Source organism: Eptatretus burgeri, chromosome 12 (assembly GCF_056783735.1).
Source record: "Eptatretus burgeri isolate ZD-2024b chromosome 12, Ebu_testis_v1, whole genome shotgun sequence".
Lineage (NCBI taxonomy): Eukaryota > Metazoa > Chordata > Myxini > Myxiniformes > Myxinidae > Eptatretus > Eptatretus burgeri.
Window position 1 is genome coordinate 32,676,872 of NC_140972.1, and position 12,500 is coordinate 32,689,371.

Consider the following 12,500-nt stretch of genomic DNA (forward strand, 5'->3'; position numbering starts at 1 on the left):
GACTGGTGGTCATTTTGTTACTTAAATGTGTCCACAACCATTTCTCAGACATGTATGGTCCGATTTTGTTCAAGCTTGGCACAAGCACAATACATGATGGCATACATAGGCACCTCACTATATTTTGCGATCTGATCAAAGATGGCCAATTGGTAGACTGGCGGCCATTTTAGTTGTACATAAATTTGGGCTAGCCCTTTGACTCCGCACAGCAGAATTACTAAAACAATGGGGGCTATGACATTTTATGCTTTTTTTTACTTGTTTATACAGGTCTGAATTCAGTACAAGTCACCATCATTCAGATTCCATTCAAATAAATTTCTACCCATTCTCTGTCACAATTACATCATTCTACCTGAAATAAACATATTACATATCGCAGAGAAGTTTACACTTCAGTAATTTGTATTATGATATACAGGGTGTTCCAAAAATACCTGGACAACTTTGCTTGTTTATATATTTAGTACCACAAATGATATCATGATATCCTTTATTTTATATGACACAGAATCTCAGAAAGTTTTCTTTATTTTCAGGTTTGGTGTTTTAATGTAAAATAAAATGGCGACTCCACAGGAGAAAGCTCATTGCATCGGATGGTTCATCAAGACGAGATCCAACAAGAAAGTTCAGCGTAATTTCCGTACAAGGTATGGAAGGAATCCGCCATCACACGGACAATTATCAGAAAGTGGTGTAAGAGATTTAAGGAGACTGGAAGTTGTCAGAAACAGAAAAGCACGGCCGACCAAGCACAAGTGCAGCAGACGTTGAACGAGTGTGTGAATCATTTCAACAGTCTCAGAAAATCAATCTGACATGCATCTAGAGAACTGAGACTACCAACCACCACTTAGTCCAGTCAATGTAGCAAATTTGAAGGGGTAACCCACCACTAATTGCAAAAGAATTGTTTCCACTGCAGTGCATTTCAGTAAGACCCACTAATCACCATACTAAAAGTCCTAAAAAAATCCTATCATGGGAAAGTGGTCTAATTTGCATAATATGCAAATTAGCTTCCGCCAAAAGAGAAAATTCATATTTTCACTATAACTTTGCATCTAAGTACTGTATCCGATTGAACCGTAACCCTCACCCTAACTTGTATTGTTTCTGCTCTGTTATTTCATGAATTACAGATAGCTATAGCCGAGTGTATTTTCTGTGAGAAGAGTTTAGAAGATGGTCAGGATACTGCAATCCTACGAGAAAAGGGGAGTGAGAGTATCAACAGGGCCAGTGAGCAGCAAGGAAGTAGTATAAGAAATCAGAAAGGTCAGCGAGTACACACAGAATGCCGACGGGTTTTCACTCATCCACAGACGATTGCAAAGGCACAGGAAAAAGTAACTGAACAAGATCAGCCATCACCGTGTATCCTTCGTTCAGAAACGCCAACGTTCAGTTTGGACAAGCACTCTTTGTTTTGCGGTGAACCAGCGACTTACAATGAGAAAAAGCATGATGGTATGGATGTCTATCCTATCCTGTAAGAACCACATCATTCCAAAATATTGTCTTACATTCATGTGCACAAGGGAAAGATGAATGGTCTGCGTTAGTTTCAGGCAGAATTGCATATGCTCATGACCTAATTGCAGCCGATGCAGTTTACCATCAAAGCTGTAATGTCAACTTCAGGACTGGGAAGCAGGTTCCACAGCAACGTTCCTCTGGACTAGGTAGTGTTGCAAAGAAACAAAGGCTTGGCAGACCCAAAGAAGCAGAAAGATATGAAGCATTCCTGTTGGTTGCAAAGTACCTGGAGGAAAATGATGATCAACAGATCACAATAACAGACTTGATTGAGAAAATGGAGACAGGTCTTTTGGGTTCAGAGGTTGCAGCTTATGGCTTTACACATATGAAGAGTAAACTCATGGAACATTTTGGTGACAATATCATAATAACCGAGCTGAATGGGAAGCCAAATGTTGTAACTTTTAGACGAACAGCAGCAAATATTCTCCATGACTTTTACAAGGAACAGAAGAAAGAGGACCCCAATATTGAGAAAATACGAATGATAAACACAGTTGCCAAGCTTATCAAGAGTGACATAAAGGCAGTTGACTCTTCTAATGATGTATATCCAACCAGAGAACAGATGTCATCAACAGAAGCAGCTGTGCAGTTCATTCCACAGTCACTACTGATGTTGTTGCAATGTTTGTTCGTTGGCAAAAACACTGATCTGAAGGTAGCATCAATTGGACAAGCTATAATGCAAGCAACAAGGCCAAGAGTCATTCTAGCCCCATTGCAATTTGGACTAGCAACTGAAATGCATCATCAGTTTTCATCACGGTTAATCGTAGATACTCTTCATAAACACGGCTACAGTTGTTCCTATTCTGAAGTGCGGAAGTTCGAGAAAAGTGCCGCTCTTACACAAGGGGCAGAGTTGCCTGAGCCTGGATCTGGAGAGTTCATTCAGCATGTTGGTGACAATGTTGATCACAATCTAAGAACTCTTGATGGCTTTGGAACATTCCATGGAATGGGGATTATTTCCACTTTCACACCAGAAACGCTGCTTAGTAAACCTGTACCGAGAGTATCAGTGACAATGGATGACATCATAAAAGTGGGAAGGATCAACATCAAAACTTTCAAATCTCAACATATCTGTCATTTTTGATTTTCTCTAATTACTAAAAGCTAATATGCATATTTTATGCAAGTTATATTCATAATATGGGTTTGGATACTTGTTCCTTATATGGAAAATAATAGTGAAAATTAGAAATTTCTCTAATTCCTGAAACGAATTTGCATAATATGCAAATTATATTGAAAATATTCATTTGCAAATGTGCTTATCATGTTCATTGACCTTGAAAACATGGGTTTGGACACTTGATTTGCTTCAATTGGGTACTTAGATGCAAAGTTATAGTGAAAATATGAATTTTCTCTTCTGGCAGAAGCCAATTTTCATATTATGCAAATTACACTACTTTCCCATGCTAGGATTTTTTAGGACTTTTAGTATGGTGATTAGGGGGTCTTACTGAAATGCACTGCAGTGGAAATGATTCTTTTGCAATTAGTGGTGGGTGAAGATACTAATTTGACTGGACTAACTGTACACAGGATTTTGCAGAAAAGACTGAAACTTTATGCCTATAAGGTGCAGATTCTGCAGGAAGTCAAACCAAATGATGGATCCAAATGCAAGGCGTTTGCCTTGGAAATGTTTAGTCACTTAGAGGATGATGAAGATGACCTGAAAAAGGTCATGTTAACAGACAAAGCTTGTTTTCATGGTTTGGGGAAGGTCAACTGACAATGTGAGGATCTGGGGCTCTGAAAACTCAACAATGTCAATGGAGAGGTTTTCCCAACTTAGTACTGGTTTGGAGGAACAGACAACTTTCCATTATGGTTAAAACTTTGAGGTGGTATTCAGGGCAGAGTACGAGCAGAGTTCCATAAATGTATAAAGGGGTGTTTTTATCCTGCGTCAAACAATCAATACGAGCATCTGCCAGCCACGCCATTAACACGTTACTTCCTTCTTGGTCTATAAACCTTTGTGACACCACTTTTCAACAGAGGTCACCAGATCTCATTTGGGAAATTATTAAATTCATTTTGTACAAGCACTTGCTTGACATAATAAACATGCTATATGCATTCCCTTTTTTGTCTTTACCTCGTTGACAATACAAACCAAATCCACTGAACTCACAAAGAAATGTCCACATTAGTCTGAGGCATAAAACCTGCTATTCAAACATCATCAATGTTAAGTGTAACATCCTGAGCTGTACTGAAAAACAAAAATCTATTCAATAATGATACAAAAATGTCGTTTGAGTAAATGGTGGCCTCTCTGGTTATTACTGCTTCTCCTCTCGTCTTGCTCCTTGCACTCTCTCGGTCTTCCCAACCTCCCCAGCCACTCCAAGATGTACACATTCAGGATGTACACAACTATTTATAATAAATATCTGGTTTTATGTTTTTTCAGGAGTTTTGAAGGACTAAGCTTTTGGAGAATTGAACCCAATCATCAAAACCAAAAACGGACAAATGGAGTGTGGAACACAGAGCCGCCAATGTGGAGCTGCATTTTTCCAATCACTACTCTATTAAATTTGCTCAAAGATTGTTTCGGGCAAAGTTTGGTTTGCAAACATGTCCAATGCCCAATTCAAAAATGTGCTACATCAGTAAGAACTGAAGATATAATTGAAAGAGTGAGAGAAGCAGCACTACAGAGCCCAAATAAGTGGGCAAGAAGGACGTCTCAAGAGCTTGGCATTAACAGGGAAAATATGTGTATAATTGTGAAGAAGGATCTTAGTGTACTGTATACTCCTACCAAATCCAAGTTTCACAGCAGTTGAAACCAACAGTCGACTGGTAATGTGTAACTATCATAAGACCTTTGCTCGGTAACCCAAATGTCTGAGAAAACCTCATAATGTCTGATGAAGCACATTTTCATTTATCGGAGTATGTCTACAAACTCAACTGTCGAATATGGAGTAACACAAATCCTAATGAAATCCACGAAAAACCTTGACACAACAAGAAAGCGATTCTCTCTCAAAACCTTGGATAAGAGCACAGGGAAACTGTGATCGTGCATGGTGATCGGTACCGCAAAATGCTGAGATGATTTTTCATTCCTGAGTTACGTCACCGCAACCCAGACTTCAGTGACATTTTCTTTCAACAGGATGGTGCAACTTGCCACACAAGCAATGTAACAATGCAACTGTTTCCAAAGACATCTCCAAATCAAGGAATCATTGGGGGACATTCCATGATCCTGATCACCTGATCCTACATCTGCAATTTCTTTTTTTACATGGTTACTTAAAGTCCATCGTCTCTGTGAATCGACCATAAACATTATGATGCAGCCAAGCAGCCACAGGCTACATCTGAATAAATGAAATAAATAAATAAATAAATAATTTTCAAGAAATTTTAAGAAGTATGAATGTCACCAATATTTCCATGCTATGTTCTTTTAAATATCTGGTATCCCTAAGTTATACCGGTTAAACAAAACAATTTATCAACAAAACAAATGCGTTCATGAATTAATTGTCACCCTGTAGAATAAACAATGGTAAAGAAGCCAAAATTTTTTTATGTCGGATAAACTTTCATATTGCCTTGGATAAAATGTTGTCTATAAAAGATGAAAAGGCAATGCCATCCAGAATCTCGAGAAACAAACATTTTCATTCTTAAATGTTTGTTCGTTTATTTGTTTGTTGATTTGTTCGTTGAAACCAAACAGCAGTTGCTTAATTACATCTCCCGGCACGACAGTGCTCGTGCCACATCATGAAGAACGAAGATGTAATTATAACAACACTATCATCATTTTTGCCCAACAAGCTCCAAGCTTTAGATATAACAAATTGTATGACGGGTGAAGCTAACACCGTGTATTTAATACCGTATTTTTGGAAAATAAATAAATAAAATATTTGTTCAATCTAACAATAATTTATTATTTTTAAGTATAAAAACAATTCATTTTTAAAATAGGTGATTTGGAAATGGGAAGAGTGGTGGCATAGTTGTGTGGACAATGATCTCGTATCCTCGAGGTTGTGCGTTTCAATCTGGCTCAAGGCAGCAGCAGCAGCAGCAGCAGCAGCAGCAGCAGCATCATAGACCTAGAATGTAATCTTCTGAAAACTAAACTAGCTTCAGGAGGATTACCGAGTCTCTATGGGAATGTACTTTAAACAAAAATTCAGTTGGCTCATTAATGACATTCAGAGAGGGGAAAATCTCAATGCCTGGGCTGGCAGGATGGTCTCGGCCGGCCCCAGAGGTATGAACACACACCTTTTAGTTCTCTCGCCTGGGTTTGAATCCCGATCCAGCTATAAACTGTCATCCTGGTGTTTCGCAGGGAGGACGAGGCATCGATGCATGCTCCGTCCCTCGGATGGACATTAAGATGGGTGTCCCGTCAGTTGGGGTTAGTTAGTGGACATTAATGACCCCAATGCATCTTCTGTGAAGAGTAGGTGAGTTATTGCCAGCACACTGAACAAATTAAAAAAAATCCTGTCTAAACTGAGGGTAGCAAGTGGCCTCGTCATCTTGGAGGTTCCTTGTACATCAGGTTACACTGATTGCTATCTCAGAGTGAGGTTGTTGTCTGGTTCAGCAGTTCCGACACTATAAACAAATTCACATTCCCAGGTTGTTCACACATGACATATGGACCCCCTCAAATAAAATCCTCCTCCAAAAATAAGCCCCCCCCCCCTTAAAAAGAAAGAAAGAAGTTAACCAATTCAACTATATTTGAAACATTAATTATTGGTGGGATTATGTTCAAAATGCAAAAACTGCAAATATCCAAAATCACATTTCCCATCAGGAACAGCCAGGTACAGAAAGGAGATAATGATGTCACCCTGTCCATCAAATGTCACCTTCATATGTGGAACATCAGTTGACTCATTGAGGGAGACAACGGAAGGTTCAATGACATCGTAACCAAGAAATCCCAAAACAATGTGGAATTCAAAGTAACCCTGAGAGTACATGTCCAAATATGTTGACACAAATACCTGCAGGTGTTTGGAAGACTAATGAAAAACAAAGGGACGGGCCAGGTAAAGAAAGGTACAGTGCTTATTTTAACGAGGTGCATTCCAGGCTGATGTCATCCTTCACCTAATGCTCTTGTGTAGGAGTAAGGACATTAAAAAGAAAAATCTTGTAATGCATTTCAAGGCAGCTAAAGTCACTTAAGGACATGCACTCGAGTTCCACTCTGTAGTGATCCAACTCCCCTTTACAGCCACAACCTCAACGTTCAGACAAAACTGAAATGATGCTTTTCTCCCGTTATATTTACATCAGTAGTCCATTGGGACAACAACATTGTATGATATATCATATGCTCGCCGCTGAACTGCACAGTCTAGGGCTTGAAGGCGCAGAGGTTGAGATATTATTAGTTTATCAAAAACCACCGTTCTGGTGCTGCTTAGGTAAATAATGATTCAAAGTCGAGAAGATGTTAAGCAAGCTAACATATGTGCATCGATTTGGCTGCATTGAAGATTCTGAAGTCCTTTTCGTAAAGTGGATTTCAATCAAAATTTCACCTGTTATCCACCATAGCAGATCAGTAGGAAGGTCATCAACCACACCCTGTACTTTCCTCAGTGTTTCACCATGCATGCAGAGGGTTTATGAGAAGGGTCACCACCATGCCATAACCCTTCCCTCTCACTCTCTTTTAAAACAGATCATCCATACCTCCCAGAAATGTTCACCAACACAGCAAAGATGAACTATACAATCTCAGAGTGGAACTCAAACAGCACTCGGTAGAGTGCATACCTCCACCAGGCTGAACAGATTAAGCATTATATCCCACTGATAGGCCGGATCTGGATCCAGACCTGAACCACAATCTAATCGACTTGTTCGTGTCACATAACCAACTCATGCATCAAGTTTTGTCATAACCCGTCCAGAACTTTTTGAAATATCATGCTATATATATCGTAACCTGGATCGGGATCTTCACCAAAATCGAACAAGTTCATCCTTGTCACACACCCAACCTGTCCACCAAGTTTCGTCCAAGTCCATCCATTACCTTTGGAGACACACAAACAGACAGACAGGGGTGAAATATAACCTTCATCCACCTTCGGTGACAAAGCTAACTAGAGGCTTACCGCACACGTTCACTCTATTGTTCCTCATTTCCCCATTTTGTGGACTGAGGGTGTTCACTCCCAATCTTCCCACTGGGGATAAAAGCAGGCGGTGCACCACCATCTCATGTCATCCTCCATCCCTACACATAATCTTTTCTACCCCTTTTCTTCCCCTATCCTCCCTTCCTCTCTCTCTTCAATATGTTGTTTATGCCCAACTGTGCCCCCACTGCCAGTGCATTGCCTTTATGTCCTCTCTCCTCATTCTTCCATGAGCCTCGATCTTGCATATTTTAAAAAATGAAAAAGTTTCTTGCTTAATCTTTCAACAGTAAAAATAATGAGTTGAAAACAAATTCCCAGTATGTCACGATGCTCATAATTATGCACAATCCAAACAAATACGTGCATCCGTTCCTTTTATCTTCAATCACTGCATCGCGTGTTAATAAAAGCGAGTTGGATAAACAGCTTGCTGTCATTTACAGTCATTTGTTGCAGGTGCATTGATAATGTTGTGCAAAGACGTTTTCACGAAGAGTCATAATTACAATCGCTTTCCATCATAGGCCGTGAAAAGGTCGTGCCCCGTTTGTAACGCGCTGCACCAATTTGTGACCTTCAGGAGGATGTATGAGGTTTGGCCTACTCACGTGTCAAGCCTTCTATCCTAGTTTCCTTCTGTAGGGATTCAGCTTTACCTTTATTCATTACCTCTGCCACCGAAGGTGAAGGAGGTTATGTTTTCACCCCTTTCTGTCCGTCTGTCTGTCTATGTACATGACATCTTAAAAAGTTGTCGACAGGTTCAGTGTGTGACAAGGAAGAATTGATTCGATTTTGGTGAAGATCCGAATCCGGATCTGGATACGAGAATTATTTAATTTTTAAAGTGATTCTTCACCATTGAGAGATAGGGCCTAAAACGATATAGTACTGTACAGCATGATATTTCAAAAATGTATTGGGCCCGATTTGTTCTCGTGGATCAGGCATTGCGTGGTGGAGGTATGCGCTCTACCGAGTGTTCTTCGAGTTCATTCATGTATTCCAGATTCACAAACTTTTTCTCTTTTTGGTATTTATTCCTTATAGTGATGTAATGTTCCTGATTAAAGGTATTCGTTTGTAGTTATATGGTTTATTAAACATCAATCATAGTTGGCTCACGTCATTCCGGAAAAAAAAGGAATCAACATCCATTTTCAGTTGCATCCATTAAATTACAATAGTAAATCCAATAGTAATTCGAGTAAAACTTTACAGGGCATTTTAAAGGCTGACAAAAGACTTCTTTTTCACACTAATAATGCATCAGGTGCTGCTCAGACCACAAGGATACATCTAATTATCATTCTTTTTTCTTTTTTTTTTTGCATCAATGGTTCAGCAATAACAGCAACTCGAGTGAGGTTTCCAACTCTTTGTGCAAACCCGCTGCACAACCTGGCAAGTGTTTTCAGCAAGCGAGACCAGCAAGAGAAAAGAAATGTGACAATTACCCTGAATTGCTCTCAGCGACCGCTAAGGTTTTTCCCAGGAAGAAAACAGCCATCGGCATCGAGCTGCTGACTCACCCGAAAATCCAAATTTTAGCTCAGGGCATCGAACTAAGTTGAAGATGGGCAGGCAACTGCAAAGATTATTCCTCTTTTATGTTGGTTGCCAGAGGTCAACATTCTGCAAGCCTGCTGGCCACTCCTACAGCCACCTGGGCAGACTTTGTCCATTTATGACTGGTTTTGGATGTCAGAAAAGCATGGCCTCTTTAAACGTGTACCTACTGGATAGTCCAGAAAACAAAACGTATTTCTTCACAACAACATTCTCTCAGTCATTATAGGATGTGGTATATGCTGTTAACAATCAACGATTACCAACTTGCAAAGAAAAGAAAATTGTAATCATTTCATGGGCCACCCTGAATAAGATACAAATATAGAAAATTGTGTGACCAGGATCATGCTCGACCACAAATTTTGCCAATCAACTCTATGACACCCCTCCACCCCTCCACCTCCACTCACATCATTCTACCCCCACACTCAGCCCAAGCTTTTCCTCATGCGTCCTCTGAACTCTGGCCTCCTTGATTGCCAGTGGCAGCCTCTCCTTTTGCTGCACTGACTTCCCCGAGCCCTCTCACCGCCCACTATGGTGCAGCTGCCACGCCAGCCCGAGCCTCAATAAAGAGTGATTTCCAGATGTTCTGCCGTGCTCATGCAGCAGGTAATGAAGTCATGCAGAGCAAAAGATAAGGTTTATTAAATCCCAGCCGCTCTCCGAGCATCTGGCCAGCCATTACTTCAAGCGGCTAACGACAGATTTACAACGCACAGCCATGGGGTTTGAGAAATTAAAGCAGGCACATAGTAATTCAGCCGGGCCTGCGCATCTCATCAATTACCCGATCCAGGCAGATGGGGCCAATGTGCGACATCAGAGCCTCATGCCATTGGCAGACCCCCAAGTCCCCTCGTCCCACATCGCACTAACTCGCCGTGCCCAAATTCCCTTCCCTTTCCCTGATCTCTACACATCTCCACTCCTGACACCACCTCTCCACAAACCCCTACCCCCTCTTCGTTGAACACTGCCCTCCTAACTGCACTCAACAACCTAAGTGTCTGGCCTGTCTATTTCTCTAGAGCAAAGAGAACCTTGCCCCTCAAACTGTCAAGTGCATGACTCTTGAGGACTATTCACTTTGCGTGAGCACAGCTCCTGATGAACTCATCGGTGTCTGATGCATGAGGGAACAAAACACAAGAACGGGCACACAAAGCCATTTTTCCACAACCCAAAACAAAGCAACCGCCGAGCAGTCACTTCAAACCAAACTCTGAGACCACCTCCATTCCATCTCACTTTGTTGGACATTCCTTTGGTCATTGTGATGTTTTCAGTGGGCTGGAAGAAAAAAACTGCCTCCCTCAGCAAAGGCACGATATATGACTGCTTAGCCTACTATAGAGACTCAAAGTCCCAAAAACATTATTCCTCAAAATCCCTGCTCTCTGAGCACATTAAAGCAGTAACAACGTGTGCTTACATACACACCATAGATTTTCATGGTTACCGCAATACAACTATTTTGTTTAAATGAAATCATAGTGTACAAAGGACAAAAGGAATTTTGAACACAACTCCCGCTGAAAGCTGCGACGGAGCAAACGTAAGAAAAGCAGAACGAAAAATGAGAAAATTGTTAGTATTGTCGGCGTTTCAATTAAATTATGATCCAATAGATTCCCGCCGTTGCGTCGAAATAAATTTTCAGTTAAATTGCCACCGAAATGATATTTCTCAAACTTTTCATTTGGTTTTCGTTAAAGGGGAATGAGACGTTATTACAGCATTATCCTATTAATTGTGACCGAATAGAGGCCACAAACATTATCCGCTTTAAGCGTTCGTGCATTATCTCCAAGGAAAGATGAAATTTCATGTTCGTGTGAAAATGTAAAAGATTCCACATGTATCTTCTAAAAATTGAAATTGATACAATTATATCAGAGATTTCCATTTCGAAGATATTCCCGATATCCTTTTTGAGGAACAGAGACATTGGCAGGACTGGTCGGTAGCTTAGGTACGGATGGGTGATTGTGTCCATTAGTGTAGCTATTGTGATGTCTGTGAGAGGGTCTCGTCTAAAGGTGAATGTGCTGCTGGTATTTGTTCGTTCATCACCCAACAACCCTCTGCATCCCGAAAACGCTAAAAAAATTATATAAAAGCATACCCTGGTGATGTTCCTGTGCCTGCCCCACTGTTCTCCTTGGGTAAATTTCTCGTCCTGCCCCACTGTTCTCAACACTCAGTGAAATTGGGTAAATGGTAGATTGGGTTAGTATCACATAAGATTAATAAACTGATAGATTGAATTGATGGGGTGTTGATGGAGCACAGGCATGATTGGCCACAGCCCATATGGCCTCCTCCTGTGTCCAAATTCCTTGTCTATTTATCTCAGGTAAACCCAGAGCTATATTAATCACGACGGATAAACTCACAGAGTGCAAGAAAAAATGACTTCCCAGTGTCCCTTTATTAAAATCGCCTGTAGGAACCCTTAAAAAATATTAAACATGGCAATCTTGCCGGAGTATCAAATGACAGACTGTCAGGCTGTCAAGGTGAGGCATCTCGTCTAGCATTATGCATTTATTATCAAAACATTTAATTATTTCCCATTAGTCATGCACTGTAGAAATCTCAAAGGTCTGCCAATTCAATGGTCTTGGGGGGATATAAACCAGATATTAAAAACATTCAATTATGAAACAAATCAAATGGTAGGTCTTACCTAATGCACATCTGTCTCCCTGTCTTCATGCATTATGAATCTCATTGCTTCACAATCCTCAAGTTGCAAGAGCATTTTTAGATTGCTAAGATTTTACATACACCGAAATGAAGTCATAACCTTCAGAGAGCAATTAATAAATAGCCAAAATAACTATTTTCAGCAAAATTACACTTAATGTGTGATAATGATACTTCATTCTTCCATTCCTGGTTCCGTCCCAGCCAGACGTCATCTTCTCTGTACCGTGTGAGGCTGTCTTCTCAACTTGAGGATACCTGTTCTGGAATTGTCTCGTTTAACAGTGTTTCTTCGATTTTGGTGTTGACTTGTTGATCGAGCGTGTTGATATAATGAGTGCCTTCGCACAACATTTTGTATTGTGTTTGTGCCCTTGAACAGGCCACATGGATTTGTGGGCCTCGTTCCGGTCTGTTACGACGTTTCCACTTTGTACCCTCGTTATCCTCCCACGAATACAACACCCTTAATTGCAGGTTACCAAGTTATCTTCT

General features: G+C 40.5%; 1 long non-coding RNA gene and 1 pseudogene across 1 annotated transcript in view; one reads left to right on the forward strand and one right to left on the reverse strand.

Annotated features, from left to right (window-relative positions):
* LOC147015371 (uncharacterized) overlaps nt 1-10,423 on the forward strand; it is an 11,177-nt pseudogene extending 754 nt beyond the window's left edge.
* The window catches only part of LOC147015370 (uncharacterized), a 49,864-nt gene that overhangs the window by 1,519 nt on the left and 35,845 nt on the right, over nt 1-12,500 (reverse strand). The gene's annotated exons all lie outside the window — the stretch shown is intronic.